Source organism: Dunckerocampus dactyliophorus, chromosome 19 (genome assembly GCF_027744805.1).
Source record: "Dunckerocampus dactyliophorus isolate RoL2022-P2 chromosome 19, RoL_Ddac_1.1, whole genome shotgun sequence".
Lineage (NCBI taxonomy): Eukaryota > Metazoa > Chordata > Actinopteri > Syngnathiformes > Syngnathidae > Dunckerocampus > Dunckerocampus dactyliophorus.
The window spans coordinates 2791735-2814678 of NC_072837.1; the positions used below are offsets into that span (position 1 = coordinate 2791735).

General features: G+C 39.2%; 1 protein-coding gene and 2 long non-coding RNA genes across 4 annotated transcripts in view; 1 reads left to right on the forward strand and 2 right to left on the reverse strand.

Moving 5' to 3' along the window:
- Positions 1-8566, reverse strand: part of LOC129172199 (uncharacterized) — a 30615-nt gene extending 22049 nt beyond the window's left edge. The window contains exons 1-2 of the long non-coding RNA XR_008566947.1: positions 7804-8566; positions 7544-7721 (exon numbers count right to left, since the gene is read on the reverse strand). This is a non-coding gene — a long non-coding RNA (uncharacterized LOC129172199). The remainder of the gene's footprint in view (positions 1-7543; positions 7722-7803) is intronic.
- usta (uronyl 2-sulfotransferase a) overlaps positions 1-22944 on the forward strand; it is a 61100-nt gene that overhangs the window by 5434 nt on the left and 32722 nt on the right. The gene's annotated exons all lie outside the window — the stretch shown is intronic.
- On the reverse strand, positions 13115-22439 carry LOC129172200 (uncharacterized). Its single transcript, XR_008566948.1, has 3 exons — positions 22363-22439; positions 21581-21626; positions 13115-14130 (listed from the first exon to the last, which is right to left on the reverse strand). It is a non-coding gene; the product is annotated as an uncharacterized LOC129172200 (long non-coding RNA).

Consider the following 22944-nt stretch of genomic DNA (forward strand, 5'->3'; position numbering starts at 1 on the left):
AAGAGCAACAACTCAACAATTGATTTCTTCCAAACCACTCAATGAGCTACTTGGGGCTCATTACTGGTCAGCAAACACAATATTTTGGACATAATACCTTTTCAAGGACCCTTTTATGCGTTACACTTTCCAGTCGCCTTACCAAGAATCGTAAAAATGTTAAGCAAACTGGATGCGGCTGCCAGGCTCACAGTGAACATGGCTCTCAAAAGGACCAAGTAGCATGGAAGCCACACATAAATGTCTGGGTTGACAAGTGGCTGCTAGACAAATGTTTCCCGCTGGAAATACAGCATTAACCCAAATCTAAACCATTCTAATCATGCTGTATTGATTAGCTGTTTGATAAAGCTGCTTCATTGATCACAATTATCTTCAGATTAGCATCATAACCCGAACAACCTTTGAAGCACTTATTTCTCTGTCTCCCTGTGCTGTGGCTACATCTCCTCCTGGTCATTGGTTAGTGTGAGTGACAGGTTGAAAAGCTCTGGTGAAAAGCCTTTTGGCGCCACCTTGTGGTTTGCATGTGTGAATCTCCAGACCCTGAATATACGGTGACCCATCTTTTTCATATTTTTCTTTCAGAAAACACACTGGAACGGGGGGGGGGGGGGGGGGGGGGGGGGGGGGGGGGGGGGGGGTGTCACGAGATCTCGCGACATCCAAACATCATTCAGAAAAAAATACTAAATTAATAATAAATTAATTAATTAATCGCAAATGAAAATGCGCTGAATAATTTTGCCAGCCTCCATGTTTTGTGTAGGAGGTTGGAAATAAATTAAACAGGTACCCCCACACATGTTTTGTTAGTAAATGAACCTTGCTCGCTACTCATTTCTATGCACTGTTTCATTTTGACAGTGTAGTGACATGTTTACGCCAGCAGAGGACGCTTCACCGTCCTGAGCAATTCATTGGGGTGATAGGAGTGGTTAGCTTTAGCCATGCACGACTGATTAATAAACCAGCTCAATCACGAGAAGACTCCAACGTTGGATCTCTCGCTATTGTTTCACAGTCATTTTTATTGGTCACACAGTGCTTCCGAGCCTGCGTAACCTTTGCTGCTAGTCCAGATTGCCCTAGTCTGGTGCTGGTAACACATGCGTGTCTGTTTTCCTTGTCTTTCACCCCCAAAAAGGCAGGAAGAGGTTTCACTCTGTGCATTAGTTTCAGCACCTAGACAAAAGGTGTGCATTCACAGAGAGTGTAGTTTAATACATTGCAGAAGAAATGCTGCTCTTTAATAGTTGAAAAGACAGCATATCAAGAAATACAAAAAATACATGTCATGAATAATTCCACAACTTTACAGAGTGAAAGATGTCATATTAAAATAAATATTGCACTATTATTATCATTGTTATATACTGTATAATAAAACTAATACAACACCATAGACAATAATATCATTTAGCCTCAATTTGTGCGATGATAAGCATTTCAAAACGCGCCTGTATTGTTTTGTGACTTGGTTAAATAAAAAAAAGTTTGTTTGTCCAGTCATATGTACTTATCTAAAATCAATGTTAACATTTTGCCTCGTCTCGTTTTTGTGGACCTAATCATTGACCCAATCGAGACATTTTTTGCAACAATTTTAGTTGAAAACCCGGGCGTACAAAATAATCAGTTTCCAAACTTCCAAACAGGCGTAAAAAAAACTTAAACGCGAAGGGAAACGATAAAATAATTAAGTGTAATACAAACAAGTTTTATCGCAGATGTGGCTCACATAGTTTTTAAAAATATTTTTCCTTCTTTTCGAATAAAGAAAAAGCTAAATGACTTGACAAAAATGTGTGCAACTTTAGAGCTGAATTTTGCTCTCATTTTGATTGAATTGTGTGGCGGTGGACTTTGACTATAGTCTGAGACTTTTATTTCATTAATCGACCCTTTTTCCCCCCTAAAGCATGACTCATAGAGTGCACGTGCCCACATGCATACACACATACTTTGTGCCGACATGCCGCATACGTATGTTAGCGCTTTTATGGTGCATACGTGTGATTTTTGGAGCCTACTCGCTGGCCTTTTTTGCAGAGCTACGCCCACTTCCTGTTGGTGGGATATTAAAAACATGGACTTAAACGGTCAAATTGAGTAGAAGTGACATGTGTAGTTTGCACGCTTGAAGGCAAATTACCAAAGGTGTCATAAAGAATGGAAGTCAACTCAGTCATGTGACCTTCTGTTTTTTACATTTTGGGGTCTGAAACGTACTCCAGGCCTCCACCCTTAGCAGGCCGTGCCTACAGCGTATTCCTGACATGTACAGTATGTTAATATTATGTCTGCTAATTGGCGCTACATCCAGCACAAATGCCAAAACAATCTGACGGCTCGTAAATCCCTGTGGGGGTGAGTAAAACAAGCGTTCCTCCCTGTCTGCTGTGCTGTGCATACTACCTCATACCTCTGTTTGTTTACCTGCTTTCTAGCGTGTGCATTGATTTTTATGGGTCACCAACAGGGCATTTTCATTTTAATGAAAAATAAAGACAGTGGCTTTGTGAAGGGGGATTTCTATGGTCCAGAAACTTTATTGCAGAGGTATTTAATTAGAATTTCTGCTTGTTAAACTGCAAAGCTCTGTGTTTAGAAACACATTGAAAACCTCTTTATCCCTGTATAACTTTTCTTTATAACATCATGCAAACAATGGAAAACCAGCTTCTTCTTCTTTTATTTATATTTTATTGTGATTAGCATTAGCAATTAGCAACCTCCATGCTTGGGAAGCTGCTGTTAGCCCCGCCAGTACAGGAGCACAACATTATGTCGTTAAGCTCCATTAGTGTATTGATGGTCCGGATTAATGACAAAAGTCAAATACGTTAGTGGCCAGTGGGCCTTGTCTGCGGTGCATCATGATAAAGTGCTAACCATTTGAAGATGTGGTGATGAAAGTGAACATAAAATCTTAATTATTTTTGGTTGATTAAACGACTAGAAAGGTGGTTATAAATTTGCATTCGTACACCAGGGACATTATTTGTATTTATGAATTGTGGTATTTTTGGTTTATTTATTTATTTTAATTAACTTAACTACATTTAGATTTTTTTCTGATATTTTTAATCTTTTTTTTTTTTACACATATTCTAAAGAATATTTTAGAATTGTTTTGTTATTCAAACAGCAAACTAGTTTGGACTGACTCAGTAGCGCCTCTGCTGGTTGCAGTTAAGTAGTGCACTTCACTTCGCCTTTGCTTCACAATGCTTAAGCATTAGTCAATTTCATGCAGTCGAACAAATGATCACCCCCCAAAAAAGGTTTTTAAAAGTAGTATAAATAGTGTAGCATCATAGTGACCAACAAAAGATGGAACAAACCAACGAAATAAATGAAAGCTAGTGGAAAGTGAGCTTTCTTGTTACCGCTGCCAAACGTAAAAGTTGAAGGATCGTGTTTTGATTGGTGTTTCTTGATTACAATTAGCAAGATTCCTAAAAAACTATAAAACTGTGAAAATCAAAAAGTATTGTTTTGATCGCTATTTCTTGGTTATTAATTCCCAAGATTATGCAAAAACTATAAAACCTTGAAAGCTTCAAGCTATTGTATTGATCACTACTTTATGGCTAACTTCAAAAAGTATCGCAATTTTTTGTTTGTTAATTAGTAGGACTATGCGAAAACTACAAAACTGTGACACTTGAAAGGTACTGTTTTGATTGCTCGTTCTTTGTTTTTTTATTCAGCAAGATTACGCAAAAACTATAAAACTGTCAAAAGTCAAAAGGTATTGTTTTGATTGGTATTCTTCAGTGTTAATTCGCAACGTTATGCAAAAACCTTTAAACCACGAAATTTTGATCATTTTTGATCATTTTGATCACTGTTTTTTGGCCCAGCATCGAAAAGTATCACAATTTCTTATATGTCAAACAGCAGGATTTCTATAAAACTATGAAAGTCGAAAGGTATTGTTTTGATCACTTTTTCTTGGCTAAAGTCGAAAAGTATCTCAATTTTTTTTTTCAATTAGCAGGAATATGCAAAAACTATAAAACTGTGAAAGTCGAAATGTATTGTTTTGATGGCTATTTTTTGGTTGTTAATTTGCAACATTATGCAAAAACCTTAAAACCATGAAAGCCGAAAGGTATCAGTTTGATCACTGTTTCTTGGCTAGTGTCGAAAAGTATCAAAATGTATTGATTGTTAATTAGCAGGATTATGCGAAAACTAAAAAAAAAATGATTTCCATGAAACTCGGGAGAAGAAACCTTTCTAATTTGGTTAAAATTCTGATAAAAATAACACGTTGAAATAATTTTGTTGTTTCAATTTTGTTATGCTGGAATGCACCCCAGAATTCAAATGGTACAGCCCCGTCAGTGTTTTGCTGCTTTTGTCTTGCATTATTTCCCATGACCAGGAAGTAGCCTGTTAACTAACAAAAGGAACAACAATCAACCTTGCATTAGAATCAGAATGGTACATTCCCATCATATTACATCATCATCCATTAACCAAGAAGCAGTTTGCCTACTAAAATTTCAACTAGTAGGGGTCTGAGCACTTCCGTAAAGTCAAACTGGGTGTACAGCTCTTCCCATGGCCTACATGTTTTTAGAAAGACGTTTAAGGGTTTTATAGGCGGGTGCTACGAGAACTGGTGGGTGGCTCGTTGGGCCACTGGGTGGTACCATGACTCCATAATTACGAAGACCAGAGCTTGCGTAAATAGTGTTCTTGTGAGAAAATTGCGCGTTTGCTTACAACATGTAAATGCACCCCCATTTAATCGCCTACTCAGAGCTTTAATCTCGATCCAATTCCGTGTATATCTGAATGAGAAACACGACAATTGCTGTGTGAAACAGTTCCTCACGTCTCCGTGTTGCTAACCATGTTTGCTTGCTCTGCATTCCTCTGTTTATTGGCACAGAGCACCAGCGTGTCGCTGTTCCACGCGTGTTTCCGTTCTTTCTGCCACACATACACGTAGCATCAAACGGCTAAAGGCATCAATTATGCCCCAATTTGGAGAATTTGCGAAGCGGTAGGTTGTTCTGGTCTGAACATGTTACATGGTGGTCAGGGGGCATACCGTGTTGTCTTTCCGTGGCTATTTCAGGTCAAGTGACCGCCATCTCTGCTGCATCCATCATTGCCTGGTGAAAGAAATAAGTAGTGGTTTGAAATAGCGGCCTTAAATATACAGATTGAGCCTCGATGCCCAGCCCATGCTGTTAAAACCACTATGCAGCGGCTTTCAAGTTTTATATAGCTTACATCCTCCGAGGGTTCAGCCGAGCTGAGCTGGAGAAACTTTTATTAAGAAAAATGAAAACTGTGGACATACTCTGGAAAGCTGTTTTTTCCAAGATAATGATGTACAAAGCAAATTAAAAATGTAAAACATGAATGTCGTGGGGTAATGCTGTGTCCCAGAAAACTGGGAAGTCCAACATTTCCAACCTCTTACTAGGAAAAGTGTTGTGAACTAATGCCTCTTTTCAATTAACTACCGTCTTCAATTGTCAATACAAACGCAAATAACAACACATTCAACTCGTGATGTAAAATGGCATATTTTTTGGACTAATAACAGGCCGCAGTCAACCACGAAACAGCGATAATTTATTGGTTAATGTCTTTTGCAAAAACGTGATAGAATGAAGCTGCAAATTTCAAACCGTGAAGCGGCGAGGGACGACTGCATAGGGCTATTTCCTTTGATCCTTTGATGATTACATTATAGCTGTTTTGTTGCAGAGTCCATTCAGAAAACCACACAAGAGAGCTTTACTACGCTTTCCTCTGAGCCTGCAGGTATTTGACTCTCTTGACACAGACTAGAAAGAATGCTTCTATCTTTGTTTTGGGTGGTAAAGATGTTTTTTTTTTTTTTTTTTACAGAGTTGCTCCACGTATCTAGAGGCTAAAATAAACCAAAAAGGAACGTAAAAAGAGATGCCCTCTGTTTAAAAATCAAACGTTAATTATTATTATGAAACCTTGGGTAGTACATGAATTTTTGTTTTTATGCTCAGAACATAGGTCACAGAGTTTTTTTCTATCCTGTTTAAATTTTGTATGCTTCTGAACATGGACCAAACATGGTACCTCTTTCTTCAAGCAAAACTATGACATGTTGCAGTACAACTTCACTTTATGTAACTGATGGAAAATACAGCGGTACTTCAGTTTTCATCATTCATTTTTCCCATAGGAAATACTGTTAAACCGATTAGTCACTCCAGACACCCGAAAATATTAAGAAAAAATACATTTTATATCAATTTTATATATAATTATACATTTATCTGCAGAAAATAATGCAAAATAATTTGAAATGATAAATGGATGGAAATTATTGTTGATGCGGACTTCCCGTACATCCTGGCAAGATTGAATTCAATAGTGTCTCACGGCGTCTTTATCAAATTGCTGGCACTGGCAACTTTTTGGCAACAAGTTTTTTGCAGTCACTCTCAATAAAAAATGCTGTGAGTCAGTGAGTCAGAAACATACAGGGTGCCACTTGATTCCACAGAGCGATCCAGTACAGCGCAAACAGACTAGCAAAAGTTTAGACAAAAAACAAATCATCTGAATCATCAACGTACCATCAACTGTACCATATAAAATAGAGGATGGCCTGTGGAATACATTGTGGTTGTCTACAACCGAGCATAACTAGTTTTTGTGGTGGACAAAATAAATAAACGCTCAACTATATGATTGTACTTGTGAACTTTTATGCTACTTATAAACTATATAACACACAATAAGGAGACGCGCCCCCACATTGGCCGAGTGGTTAGCATGTTGGCTACACAGTCAGAAGATTGGAAAGATCTGGGTTCGAATCTCCATTGGGCATCTCTGTGTGGAGTTTGCATGTTCTCCCCGTGTGTGCGTGGGTTTTCTCCAGGTAGTCTGGTTTCCTCCCACATTCCAAAAACATGCATGCTAGGTTAATTGGCGACTTTAAATTGTCCATGTGAGTGTGAATGTTTGTTTGTCTATATGTGCCTTGCGATTGACCAGTACAGGGTGTACCCCTTGGCCGAAGTCAGCTGGGATAGGCTCCAGCATGCCCGTGACCCTAGTGAGGATAAGCGGCATAGAAAACGGATGGATGGACAATAAGGGGACGCTCAGTGGGATGCATTGGTTGCCTACAATCATGACTTTTTTTTAGTAGACAAAATAAATAAAGGCTCAGAGGATGCCCAGTGGTGTACTTAGTGGTGCATTTGTAGTTGAAGGAAATACAACAGTTCAAACAAAAACTGCATTAAATGTCTTGTGAGTGATGTTGTCCAACCATGTCGCTATGAGAAGATGCACGGGAGGATGTTTTTTCAATCTTCCAAAGGAATGTGGACGTTCCCCGAGGAAAGCAAACCTCACACCTCCGTCTCAAAAATGCCCTGAAACCAACCTTTGTGTTCCGACTTTTCTCGCTGCATCTTTAACTGTTTGTTTTCTTTCTTTCTTTTTTTTTTTAACATTTGCACAGCCGTCTCTTATGTGGAGACGAGTTTAAAAAATGATTCTGACACATCGTTACCTTTCTCATAGGAGAGCGTTAGTGCTACAATCCTCATCCGGCCATCACTTGTCACACTTAGGAACTCTTCAGAACTGCAGTTCCATCTCCAGTTTGAAGCTTGCACGCCCCACGCTAACCGTTCTGGTCTGCTGGAGAAAACCACCGTTTTCCAGATGTTTTGAAGAGACGTCTTGAGCTGAAATTCCAAAGTTAACAAAGCCTTCAACTAAATATACAAAGTCACTCACTCATGGTCAAGGGTCATTTTAGGACTTTACTTGTTTGGTTCTGTCTTTGGTGTTGCTTCATGTCTTGGAATACCATCAGTTCTGTAGTGTTTCCACCAGTTGGTCCCAGAACAACTTGGCAAGTCCTCGCTGTACTAGTCTGCCTTGTTGGCTGTCCTGCAAAGCCATCTGTCATTCTTTCAAAAACTTTGACGCAAACTTCACCCCATCTGCCGTATTCCTCGTAATAATCCATTTCCTCTCTGTTACCTTCTGTTTCCTCTGCTGGTGCTGCAAAAAAAATACCAATAGTTTCCTGGACAGAAAAGTTGTAGTGAAATGTTGTTGCCAGCTTGTTGCTTTTATCCAACATGTACTGTAGTTCCATTGCATTCAGAACCTCAGGATTTTCCCAAAAGAAAGCGTTGTACACATTTTAGCAAGCGTTTTATCACATCTTCGCAAGGGACTTTGGATATACAGTCGTCAATCGCCACGCTGTTGTTTGAATTTTGGGGTTTCACTCTATCCCAATTTTTCAAAATATCTTCATTAATAAATCATGCTGTTTTGTAGTTTAATACGGCCTGTTATGAGTAAAAAAAAAAACAAATATATTATGTGTTTTTTATTAAATGAAGCATTTTCAAGCATAAAAAGGACTAGATGAACTAAAATACAAAAATAAGGCATTCAAAAGATACATTCAAAGACATTGAGAAATGTAGTATTCTACATGGTCATTAGGTGTCAATACTGTTACTGTAATGTTCAGTGAGACATACAAGGATCAGACTTGATTTGCGGAACAACAGGCTTTCATTGCAGGTTTGAATGATCTCACAACAGGCTTTATTTACTCCTATTTTGTCTACTATTTTAAGTAATATGAGTGTAAAGGTGACTATGAGGGTGTTATTTGATGTTTAGAGGGCTCTAATAATGTTAAAAAAATATTTAGAAGGTCATAAATAGGTTTTCAATGTTCTAACTACGGAATTTTATAAAGAAATTTATAAAGAAGGAATCCCACTTTGCGGAAATTCACTTATCACAGTCAAGTCTGGAACCAATTAACCGCCATAAACGACGGATGACTGTACTTCAGCAACTAATACATAAAATGACAACTACGTATTAAATTTACTAATATAAAATAAAATTCAAAACAAATTGTCATAATTATAACGGCGCACTTTTGTAAATAAACAAAGTAACCCAAAAAGGTTGTAGTAATGCAGTGTTATGAAATGATGGCACCAGGAGACTTGCAGAGCAGTGTGACTATGTTGCGTTTTTCTTCTTCTGTTGTACTTTTAATAATGTGAATTAAGCTGATATGCATTGCAGAGGAGTGCCTTCCTACTTCCTTCCTTCTTTCCTGACTTCTTTTCCTTCTTGTAAATTGTCTTTTCCATGTCTGGAAGCAATTAAACGTTTTGGTAGTAGAAATGCAGAGAGGATACAAAAAACAAGTTTGGTACAATTGTGATATCCCTTCTAGAACTGTTTGTTTTGGTTCCGTTTTAGCTCTTTCTGCCGCTCCCCCTAAGAACCAAAACAACAGTTCTGGGAAGCAGCAGATGACAAAATTGGAAGTCTTTAACAAGATTTTTACAAGCTTTTTGAAGAGTTGGAAGGAGCTGCTGAGTGGTAGCTCGCAAAGGCCACCAGGCTATCGTTACCTGCATAATTTAATGTCGATGTAAGTTACATGTGGCCAGAAATGCCTTGAAATCCCACTTAATACCTTGAGTGAGTTGTTGAGTCCTCACCCTCCATTGACTGTATGCCGTCTATTTTCGTCTGGTCTTTTTTAAGACTGAGCGATCCCAGTGGGTCGGTAAATAAAGGGTTTGTTGGATCACTACAAACTGGGCCCTTGTGGGTTATTATCACCGCAAATATTTCCCAGCTTTCTTGACTGAAGCCACAAGCCCTGGAAGTGTACTTCTGCATTCTGAGCTCCCTTCCTCATTGTTTCCTCCCCTCCCTTCATTTCTTTAGTTTGCTCATCTCATACGAAAGAGCCAAAACAAGTGAAAAACACTTTTGCAATTTTCCATGAGCTGGACTCAAAGAGCGAAAACTTTTCTATGTACTGCACACAAAGGGCCTATCGCTCTCAAATATTGTTCACAAATCTGTCTAAATCTGTTAGTGATCATTCATAACTGCTAATTCGTCCACCTCACAGGTGTGGAATATCAAGATGCTGACTATGTATGCCTTAGGTTGGCCACAATAAAAGGCCACTCCAAAATGTGCAGTTTAACCGCTGATCCAGAACATCCCAAACATGCTCAATGGGTGACATGTCCTGTGAGTATGCACCTGCATTGCGGTGGTGGTGGTGAGGTTATGGTATGGGCAGGCATATTGATGGCATTTTGAACGCAAAAAGATACTGTAACGAGATCCCGAGGCCCGTTGTTATGCCACTTATCCACGACCGCATGATAATGCACGCCTCCATGTTGCCAAATCTGGAAGCTGAAAACACTCCAGTTCTTGCATGGACAGCATACTCACTGGATATGTGACACATGGCATGCTTGGGATGCCCTTTTATTGAGGCCAAGCTAAGGCACATCTGTGCAATTATCTATCTGTGCTATTGTCTATCAGATGCCGAACCTGTGAGGTGGAAGAATTATGAATTTTTGAACAATATTTGAGAGAGATGGGCCTTTTTGTGCACATGGAAAATGTTTTACATCTTTGAGTTCAGCTCATGAAAAATGGGGGGGAAAAACAAAAGTGTGGCGATTATATTTTTATTGAGTGTATATTTAAATGGCGGCGCTCAAAGCCTTAATAGCACGTACATGACACATTGATTACAGGGGCAGTGACAGGTCCGCTGAGACTACCAACCTTAAACTGCTGCATTTAGCCAAAATTGAATCACTACCGATGCAGTTCAACAGGGCCAGGCATCCACAGCCACCAGCATTGGCTCAGTCTGTGTCTGTGTGGGCTACCCGCAAAAAATCCAGTGAGATTTTGGAGTTGCTCTTTTTTTTTGCCCATTTTTAGGACCTAAAACTGGATTTTAAATCAACACAGTCAGTGATTGGGGAACTGCAAAAACCATGCTGCATTCAACACATCCATGAAAGAGAACAAGGTGACGCAAATTATCCAAGAGGAGCCCGAGGGCAGCAAAAAATGATGCGTATGTGTGCAATGATGAGGATGTTGGATTCATAGTTTCCCTCTTCCGCCGCCACCAGTCACACAAGTCCCAGTTCTAATTTGTACCAGTACCTGAGATCTCAACATGGGCCAAATTGGTATGTTTTTCTTCAATTTGGATGAGGTTATTGTATTTTTTTCCTCATATAGTTGCGCCAATGCCATTTAAAAGGCAGTTAGCAGTTTCATTTCAGCTGACCTTATAAAAGGAACCTGTTATTTTTACCTGTTACGTGCCTACCCCGGTGAATAACTCACAGATTGTGAGACACATTTAATACTTTTTTATTATAATCTCTGCTCTGTATTAAATAGAAAATACCAGTTGTGAGTTGGAGTTTAAGGTTGGCCTGAGGTTGGCGCCATTTTTTTCCCAGTCGAAGGGTGAGCGAGTCTCCCTCACCTTTAGAACCTCAACCACTCCACCAATAAGACTACATTTGCATGAATCCACAGCGTGCGGAAGAGCCTGTTTGTTTGCCATCGCCTTGCATGCGTGCGTACAGGCGAATAGAGAGTGTGTGCAAGAACAGTACGGTACAGAGTGTCAGTGTGCAGATGTGACGTGGACGGTGTAACCCTGCCCTGACGCAGCCAGGCAGGCACATTTAGCACCTGACCCACACAAAAAAGCGTTAGTTCTGCAAGGAAACCCTCAATAGACTCGTATTTCTTCATGTGCTTTGGCATTTCAATCCCAAATTAGGCTTAGCGAAATGCCACAGTTTTGTCAGTATTATCGAAAGATTATTGAGCAAGACCAGAAGCATGCACAAAGTTAAAAAAAAAAGTGTAGGCCTCCTTCTCACTCGCCCTCATGTTCCTTTTTTTAGTCTCTGCTGCTAAGTGGAAATGAAGTGAGACTGATTTTTTTATGACCACTTTGTCATTCATGCTCCATAATTAGTGTCTGCTAAACATTGTGTGAATCTTCACAGAGGTCTGTGCAGTTGCTTCCATGTGGCGGTGGTTGCGTTGTTTTTGTATTGCTTTGTTTTGTATCTTTTTTAAGATTTCAAAAAAATAATAAAAATAAGATATCATATTTCTTACGGGCTGGGAATCTTTTGCCACCTCACGATACAATGCGATTACAATTCAGAGGCCTGCGATGTGATGATAAAAAAGACTGTCAATGCATCTCGATGTATCTTTTTTTGTATTTGGAAGACAAGCCATAAAGATTATAATGATAACAAGAGAGGAAGATCGTTAAGTGACACTTTAAAAAGTAAGTTAGCATGAATGTGATGCCACTTTTAGCTTGCCCGTGATCTAGCTAGCTACCACCAGAGAGGCAATGCAAATGGGTAAAAAACGCCAGAAAGTCGAATGAGATTGAAACGTGAGCGATCGTAGTCGCTGGCACAGGCAGGCTTCGCATGTGACAAACTGCTGTCAATTGACTACAGATTTTACGCACTATTTTTTATTGGCACGATAATAAGGAAGTGAACAGTGAACGTCAACACAAGACGCTAGTGCCGTGACATGAGCAAATGCCGACACGGCAGAGAGGCGATTGCGGTGCATGTTTTTCAAAATAAAGCACAGTGAAATAATTTCAATTGTTTTCAAAATAATTGTGGTCAATATGTGTGTAAATAATAAGCTATATATGTATCTACGTAGCATATATAGTATATACATTCATACAATATATTACTTAACATTGTTTTCAAATTCATTTTTAAGGTGTGTGTTTTTAAGGTTATCGGGCCGCCACAATCAATTCCATGTAGCGGAAACCATGGTTGTGTTACTCTGCCAGATTAATATAGTTTTTCGTGTTAGCTGTGACAATAACAACGTCACTGTAGCTTTGTTAATATACAAGTCAGCTATGTAAATGGAACATTGTTGCCCTTTTTTGAGGGCTTTTTAGGGCTTTATTGTCGAAATAGGTGGGTCCCATGGCATCCATTGTTAGTGCCATCATGCTAACTCATTTTCTCTCTTTAGAATGCACAGAAAAGGGGAAAAAATATGTGTTTGTTTTGGCTACTTCTTGCCCAACTACAGATCAACTTGGGCACGTCATGTTAGGGATGCCTTAATATTACATATTTTAGTACTCATGGTGTACCGTAACTCAAGCTTGTGCTGCCAGTGGTGTTTGTTGACAAGTTAGTCAGTTGATTGAAATGTGATTCTGGACTGAATACTTGATGTGTCCCTGCCTCAGCCAGACTCTACCTCCAGTGGCCCCCCGTTTGAGTTAAGTTTGAGTTACCTTTCTTCAAATCACACTTCCCTGCAGTTGAGTAAATAAATGGCCCCGGCTACAAAGCAAACCACATCTTTGTTGACGTTGCAAAATTGTGCCATTTTTCAGTTAAAAGATTGATTGCTACCAAATCTCAAGTGACCAACTCAAAATCCTGTACCTGAATGCATCCTGTAGTCAGAGGGGGTAGCTATTGTTGCAATGAATCTTGTGAATTAGGTTACGTCAGCGTGTTTTTTATTTATCTGATCTGTCACACTTTGGCAAAGACAGGCACAACTAGTGAATTTCTTGTCACTTACTGATGTCTTTTCAAACCATAAAGTTAAGTTACATGAACGCTGTTGCTAAATCAAAGAAAATGGCCGTGTTTATCCCTGTACTAACTGTTCTGTAAGACGCATATTAAAGTTTAGGCTGTCCGCAGCCTCCTTCAAAGACCTCGTCTATAAATACGACTTTGCTGTTCTTGGAAGTGAGAGCTGCCATCTGTTGTTTTATTTCGGGGAATGTTGCTCTTTGCTCCCTCCCGTCTTTCTATGGCTGTTGTCACCGCCTATCACTGCAATATCACCCTTCAAATTCTTTTTTTTTTCTTTTTAAAAAGTCCAGATCATCTTAGCTATTATGACCGTTCAGCCTTGACTCATTATCCTGCAGATGTTTTCCGCTGACATGTGCTCCACATATGGCACGTAATTTGCCACTTTGTGGACTTTCAGGAAGCTCTTCGATGAAGTCACGGGGGGTTACCGGGAGACCATACTGTATTTCCTCCAATACTGGCCCTCAGTCTAATACGCGTCGTGCCTCGATTAATCGATTAATGGAACAAACAAATCCGTCACCTTGTGTAGATGCTCTTCTTCCAGGTAGGCTGTGATTATCGTCACCTTGGCAGATGTCCTCAACACAACACACACCGCCGCAGAGCACACACGGCATCTGTAAAGCTGACGTTTACGGAGGAGAAAGTGCAGTAGGGAATTAGTGATTGGAAAAATTGTGGATGTAGATTAAGACAAATGAGTCAAAAAACGGCAAGAAAAACAATAGTGGTCTCGAGGACCACTACCGGCTCGTAGTATTGGACGGCAGTGTATTCTCAAAAATATTAAAATGAAAAGCTGAGGATGTTTTTGTGGGATGTTTTGTCTTTAAATATACAGTATTTGACTGCGTAGCATAACTTGACCTACACTGATTTTGAAACAAAAGGTGAACATTTCATACATATTTTTAATACACATGTAATACACATACACAAGATTAGTTTTTTTTAAAGTTTGGACACCCTATTTATGATAACACAGATATTAATTTAATTATCTTTATTTAATGGTGAAAAAGTATACAATAATTTATTGTTCTAACAAAAACGTATTGCCTCTCGCAAGCCACTACTCTCTACAACTATGTGGTCACTCTGAAGAAATACTACACTTCAATATGAACCCTTTTCTCTTATACACAGTCAAATGGATAAAAAATGCACACATGCATCTTTTGTGTCTGAATGTGTCCCGAAACAAGGGAGCGGCAGCTTCCCCGTCTCAGGGCGTGTTTTAACCTGGCATTGACCGACATGGAGCCCAACTTTCCATCAAAAGGGAATTTATGTAACAGATGATCCAGATCTGAGCCTCCGCCGCCTTGCACTGTGTAATTAAGGGAGGGCTTTCAGGCTAACACACATGTGCTCAACCCGCATGCACCGAGACAGTTTTTTTTTTTTTATCTGTGCCAGTTGTTACCACAAATTACAGAGAATCTTGAATTACAATTATAGTTTGGACATGGAGATGAGTAGTGCAACATTTTTAGGATTGTTTTATTTTGTTTTATTTCATTTAGGTTTGTTTTTTAAATCTTTCCACTGTAAAAAAAAAAAAAAAAAAGCCTGTAATGCTGATTAATGCATTACAGCCTACCATAGAAATGCCACACAAATACGCCCTCTACTGGCTGCGAAGTGTATAGAAGCTATCTGATTGCTTCATGCAGCTGTGTCATGGCATACGTGTGGCCTTTTTATGGCCATACTTTGACCTGTTTTCATGTTTTTATTACAAAAATATTTTGTTTTGATTTTATGTCATTGTGTTTTCTTTTTATTTGTGTTTTTATCCAAATGGCTGGCATATATATTACATATTTGAATTAGCCAAATATGTTTTTTTGGATTATAAAAGCCTCAATAATGTTTGATGAACTTGTCCTTTGTTATTGTAAAAATATGTCTCAAATATGTTTCACAATTTTTTTTTTTTTTTTACAATTTTTTCAAGAACGGTAACCAAATGCAGTTCCTGTAAAAGGCTTATATACTGTAAATGTGATAAATTTGTCCATTGTTTTTTTTTATATACAGCAGCACCCCGCTTTCCATGGGAGTTACCAGCAAATGGAGAAATCAGCGAGTAATTGAGACGCCCATAAAAATGTCTATTTCTGACACACGGCTCCTGCCAGCTTGACATTGACGTTCTCCTCCGATTTCAGATCAGCATTTGCAATAAGAATGACGAAATCCTCAGCCGTCTCACTTCAGCATGCCTCACATACTTATTAAACACATTTTCAATTATAAAATGTATAGCTACTCACCACTAATGAATGATAATCTTACATTATTCATCGATGGACAGATGGAATCAGAGTCACGGAGAAAAACAGTCAGTGGATATTCTTATCGCTCACTTTTTTAACTCTTAATGCGGAAGTGCAATTTTCAATAACAAAGACGTATTTATAAGTTTTTCTAATCTCAAACGCCCTATCCCGAAGACATATTTATACGTCTTTTACGGGGGGTTTTGCGAGAGAGGCAAAAGGAGGTGACGACGCAACTGCACACTAATGGAAGTCGCTTTTGGAACAGTTTTAATAATAAAAACGGCCACAAGATGACAGAAGTGCAATTGATAAGACCTCGGCATGTGAATTTGAAAAAACATACATTACAGCAAGGAGGATGTGGAAGAATGTGGAGAAGTGTAGCGTGCACAGGGTTACGCATTGTATTAACGCATGCACACACACACGTGTTTATATAGCCATAGAACACAATATTTTATGTGCCTTGAAAGATCAGTCAAAATTGTTTAAAATGGCCGGTAGTGAACGGGTTGTCTATTGAAAAATGAATGAATTAAGTATGTGTCAGGATCCGTCAGGCACGAGTTGAAGTCAACACGTGCGTGACCCCCAGTATGCAGAGGCGAGGCAGTGGCGTGCAAAAATAAAGAGTCTTTAATAATGCAATTGCAGTTACTCATTGCAGAAACACAAAAGCGACAGAGGAAAAGGCTCTGTGGAATATAAATACAAAAGGTAGAATCCAGGTAAGTAGACTGTTCTACGTGACAGCACCGGTAGAGAGACGACGTACAGTTGTAGTGACAATGACAATGAACCAGCGCCGCACATTCGACGGCGCTGGTCTTTTAACTGCCGCTAATGAACATTGGCCGCAGCTGTGCAGACACCAGGCGTGGAGCGGCAGTCCTATCCACCACGCCGGAAGCACCGCTCGCCAGAATAAGGGCGCAGGACAGGAAGTACTCGCTCCTGTCCTGCGTAACATGACAGTATGCTTGTAAATCCCACAAAATACATACAAAACGTGAATTCAACTTAAATGACGTGGTGTCTTTGAATGCAGCCCCTCATTGCTCATTATAACGCGGTTAAAGTGTGATTCAAATGTTCTGCTACTATTAAAGGAACCAGTGTTAGATAAATAGATTTTCAGAAGTGTGTGGTATCTTTTAGCTTGATCAAATTTTTGGTTCATTTGCTCATTTGAGCTTTTACTACATACAAATTATATATAATCCTGTCCTGTCATTTATCTTTCGTTCAATAAAACACAGTAAAAACGGGCATATTTCACACACAGTTGCAAATGGTGATTAATCATGATTAATTAACTTGAAAACTGTGATTAATCAGATTTAAAAATTGTGATCATTTGACAGCCCGAATAACGAAATGATTTTTCATGTGAATGCTAAATCACGACTGTCCAGTGTAAATATAATATGAGTTTAATTTAGTAAGTCACACTTGTGTGCTTCGTTCTAGTTTTGTTCAGCCAATCCAGAAAGCCACTACAGCATTTTTCCCCTTGTAATTTCACCATTCCATTCCATCATTGTAATGTGTCGTATTGCTCCTTTGCTTCCACTGCCATTTTTTTTTTGTATCATCTGGCTGATCATATTTTCCCCCCCTTTGTCTTCCCCTTTTTTTCTCTTTTTGTGTTCCATTGCGGCTGGTTCTGCTGGTTTTGGAGACTGTGATGATAATTGTTGTTAAATAATGTTTGATTGACTTCAGGCAAGTGCATCACTTTACACCATTCACTAGTGTAGCGTCCTGCGGGGCAGCTAAAGGCATCATGGGAGTCACTCTCATTTAAGTAAATACTGCAGTTGGACATCTTGTCATTATTTAGGCTTGTCTTGATGTCTTATGTACGGTATGGTTTTAAAACCATGAATCGTTAGGAAAGTGCATTGACAGGACTGACCCCGACAGGTGTTAGAATGAATAAGTTGTTTGTCCAGGCTTTTGATTGGCTGAACTCTATCTTAACCGCATGCAAATGCATTGTTTATGTGGACGCTAATTTCTGTGCTGCATTTGACATGTAGCCTGAACTAAAACAATGGGATTTCCATTCATACATGCGGCGCTACATCTCTCTTGTTTACCAAATGATTTAAGGGATCTTTTAGCTTTTGTTGTTCATTTCCACGATAAAAAGTGACAAGCTTATAAGATAAATTGAGCGAATGTCTTATTTAGAGCTGTAACTCATTGTGTGTGTGAATTTGCTTGGTTGTGGTGGAATCAATGAGTGTTTTTTTCCCTGCAAGAAATGTCCAGCCACTAAGGAAGTGGGAGCTGCCAGTAATTAATCTTGCGATGACGTCAGCTTGCGCATCCATTTGATTGGACATTATTTTTTTCTCTCCTTCTTCCTTTTCCCGTCTCTATCAGTGTGCCTTTTTTTAATTGCATCACTGTTTTGTTGACCCCAGCCCTTCCTGACTCCACCGAGCAGAATTCTGGTACTTTTTTGTGTGTTTTTTTTAGTAATGGAGCACAGAATTCTTGATGGCGTTGTGTTTGTGTGACAGCTTGTCGTTGAACATATTTTGCTGGTTTTTATATTTGTGTTTTTTAGCATGAGTCAGCAACATAATGACTGCTTATTCACAGCCTTCAAACCAAACATGAAGCAGATTGGGTTCCAAAAGTATAAAACTTGTTCAGCTTCATGAGAACACAACTAATTTTGGTTTATTGTTGCACTGCTAGCATGGTTAGTGACTCAGCAGCGTCACCATTGGATCCCATTAAACTAAAGATTGGTAAATTGCCGTGTTACTCATATTTTCGCTGCTATATTTGTCAGGACTCAAGTAGGCGACACTTTAACTGATCTTTTTCAAGATTCCAGTGCTCTATGCCAAAGCAAGAATCTATTGATTTTGAAAAATATTTTATTCGTGTTGTTAAGGTCAAGAGTCTGATCTGTTGGTCCTCTTCTTTTTTTTTAAGGCACTTATGGGCTTAATTTCCAGCCCATGTTCTTTATTTCTGTTGCATATTATTTACTGTTGTTACGTATGTATTTCTTACTTACCTACTGATTTTAAAGAATAAACCAAGTGGAACTTCTGAAGAAATGAGGTCGAACGTCAAATCCGTGTCAACACTAATTGCAATTGAACTTCTGGAGGTTTTTAGGGGGGTTTGTCCAATGTCATGCAAGAATCTGTTCATTTTGAATTCTATTTGAGAAGCAGATGATGGCTGTGGGTGAGGTCAAAGGTGAGATGAATAGGTTTCATGGTTTGTCTCATAGTGATGGGTCGTTTGCAAACGAAACAGCTCTTAGAGTTGGCTATTTGATGTAAACGAGCCGTTTTTCCTCGTCTTTTCAAGGGGTGCACGATAAATATCGGCCCGGTATGAGGATTTTAGACATCATACAGAAATATCCGATAATGTTAAAAAAGCTCAGATAACCGATCATTTTAAAAAACGCTCCAATGAGGCGAGATTACCCGTCCTGATGAGCAAATCAAGCGCTTCTTCTTTCCCCTGCCTGTGATGTTAACAGCCTGTCGTAACTTCCCCTGACCTCCCTTGTAAACAAACATTCATTTTTTAAGGGGAAGACATTTCACGTGCTAGTTGCACCAAATGCTCCATGGTGAGGGAAAACACAACACATTGAACCTTATCAGCCACCTGAAACACCAGCATCGCTACGGCGCGCAGGGCCCGGGGCCTTGTTCCTATCGCCACATCGTTTGAAAAGTGCAAACAGTTTACCAGAGGTGACCTAAGGGCTAAAGCGATCTGTGATTTTATCATGGAAAGGTTGGTGCTGGCCTACCAGCTCTTTACCACAGCCATTGAATCAATCACAAATGGACTGTTTAGGTTGTCTTAGAAGATGTTTCAAGCAGGATCTTGCACCAACTTCTCAGACTACAGTGAAGCCATCCTATCTAGTGTGACTGGTGTGTGTCCCACCTTGTCTTTGAGCACGAACTAATGAAGCGTGCTCGGACGACAGTTTTCTACGACAACCTGAACAGTCCAGTTGCTATCGATTCAATACCCAGAGAATACAATGATTTTGTAAGACTTGGCATCAAAAATCAGATCAGTAGGTCTGTGGCTCTTTTCGGAGATGCTTGAAATAGCTGGTGTGAAAGGGTCAATGCGCGGATTCTACCTACTGTATATCCTTTCAATTAGCTGCTGTTGCATGTTAATTGATCCAAAACGCAGCATTTTAAGCACACCAACCATCCCGCATCACTCCCAATTAAAAGCTCCCCTCCATTTTGACTCTCTTTTGTAGGGGTGTGTGGGAAAAATCACTGGTCGGTCAGAATGGCCGCCGGCAGGCTCATAATCCATAAGGACAGGCTAGCGAGACAGCTGGCGTCCTGCAAGCGCAGACGAGGTAAGTACAAACTCTGACCGGGGGACGTGACTCACTGAGGAGTCGGGAGCATAAAAACCTCCGATCAACAACATTCTAGCTCGGTTGTGATAAATGTATTCGTGCTTTTACACAATTTGTCGAGCAAATGGCTCATTGCTTCAGTTGGGAGTGATTTCGAGTGAGTGAAGCAGCGCATGTAAGATGGTGGAATATTCTTCGCCATGCATGCAAATTGAGTAGCTACTGTGTGGTTGTCAATAAGACTCCTGTGTTACTTCACACCTCGCTTGGTTTGAGCCTCTTTGCTTCCATCTCGTGGTTCGCAAATGACTGAACCGTGGTTTTCTACAAAGTTAATCAAGCAGACAACATCACGTCAGATGAGTCACATTTACCGTTGTCTTTGTTTAGTGCTAAAGATGCTTTGGACTGCCGTGCAACCGTTTAAATACATCAGTGCACCTCTGATGCCTTTGTGAATACTTTTATCTTACCTCCACCAAGGAGGTTTTGTTTTTTTGTGAGTTAGGATAACACAACAACTATTGTATTTGATTCTATGTAATCGTGATTACTTTACACCAAAATAAAATGTCCACATAATTTCAGAGGAGTCTTGTATGATCAAAGAAATAATTGGGTACATTTTTGGATCTGGATGAAGCTGTGAAAGTTTTTTTTTTTTTTTCCCATATGTTTTCACAAGCAATTTTGACAAGTAACCAGGATAACTCCAAAAATACTGGTTTCTGCAAGACATGGCAGAGTAGTCGAGTATGACAGACGGTAGAAAATTATCAAATTTGGATCTTGTTTTTTTTTATACAGTGGTACCTTTGTCCTTGTTATGAATCTGTTCCAAAAAACGCAATGTACAAAAATAATGTAAATGGAATTAATCCGTGTCAGACACCCAAAATATTTTTTAAAAAGCATTTTATCGAAAATAATTATAGCTGCACATGCGGAAAACAATGTGAAATAAGTATAATAACTGTAAATTCCCATACATCCTGCTCAGGTTTTTTCAATAGTGTTCAATTCAATAGTGTTTTTTGCCTTCTTTATCAAATTGCTGGCACTTGTAACTTTCTTTGGCCCCATGGCGGGTTATTTAGCAGCGACACTCAATAAAAAAATGCAGGTCGGGTCAAGGGGGCAGCAGCTAAGCAGGGAAGCCTAGACTTAGTCTTAGTCGAAGACTACTTTTGGAGGGGTCAAGTAACGGCATGAAAAGATCTATTATGACATTTTTTTTACATTTCCAGTAACTTGTCAGTGAATGTTACACAAATCTTAATGACAGGCATATGGAGGAGGTGGATGTCTGTGAAACACTTGACCTTGCTGGAGGTCTGTGCCCTACAATTCTAGTCGTATTTTTGATTTTCCATATGTTTAACCTCATCCCTTTTCAGGGTACATACCCCTCACAACCTCCCAGTCTCGGCCCCACATTGTGGTCCTGAGCACCTGCAAAAACAAAAGTATTTTATTTATATCACACTTATTTCTCCAAGATTGATGGTGGTGGTGGTGGTGGTAGTGGTAGAGGTGGTGCAAGAGCAAAGCAGGGCAGAGAAGGCGGAGACCGTGAACCTTCTGTAATTAGGGATATGGGCGGCGTTTTGCCCCACTCCTAATCAAAGGGTGGAGTGGCTATACACACACACACACACACACACACACACACACAGATGTACTGTAATGTACTGTATGCCTGTATATACGTAACTATTAAGTTTACATATGGTGTCAATTATGACCCAAATGTTTAGTAAAAGCAGTCACCATGTGGACATGTTGCTACGTTTAACAGTGTGTTTTACAAAGCTATTTAATCAGCTACATATGTATTTAGTTACTTACGTAAGATGTAAATCCATATACTATACAGCATTTAAGCAGTTCCAAGTGAAATAAACATACATCGCTGCAACTATAAGGTATATTTTTTCCAATCCTAGTATCATTAATGAGTGTATTATGAAAGATCAGTCAGTTTGTCATGATATATATTGCTAAGTACAATGCTAACAAAGTGAAACAGACCTGCTTTACTGTTGTTTAGTAGGATACATACAGTATATCGTGTGTGTATATATATATATATATATATATATATATATATATATATATATATATATATATATACTTTGTATGATCAAATGTATGCTAAAATGTAAAAGTAAAATGGAAGTGTACTTACATTTATTGTAGGTATGACTTAATTGTATGTAAATTACTCTTTTTGACAAAGATACGTGTACAGTATCTCGTTGTGACTTCGACACTTCCTGGTTAGTTAGAATGATTGACACCTTGTTTGACCAATCAAAGGTCACATGTGTTTGGTACTTGGTGCTAGTCCAGAACTTCCATTCATGTGCTTGTGTGTGCTAATAAAGTTTGGCTGCCCTCTAGATGACAAACAACAACATTTATAAGCACAGATACAGTTTGAGAGATTTTCCAGGCTAATGTTTGGCAATACATCAAATTTTTTTCCACATTACCATCAATAATTCTTCTGAAGATATCGAAGGTATGACTAGCTGCTGTTGTATTTGGCTAGCTTCAGGTTTTGGCTAGCATGTGTCAAGGCCACTTCAAGTTATATGTTGATTTCTGATGTTTTTTCTCAGAGTAGATATGGTCTGGGTTGGTTTTAACAATATGTCAAAACCCAGATTCCACCAAAAATCTGAAAAAGACAGTATGTTTGTCAGTATAAACATGTCAATAGCTATCACACGCCCTCTGCTGTGTGCTACGAACAACAGGATGTGGT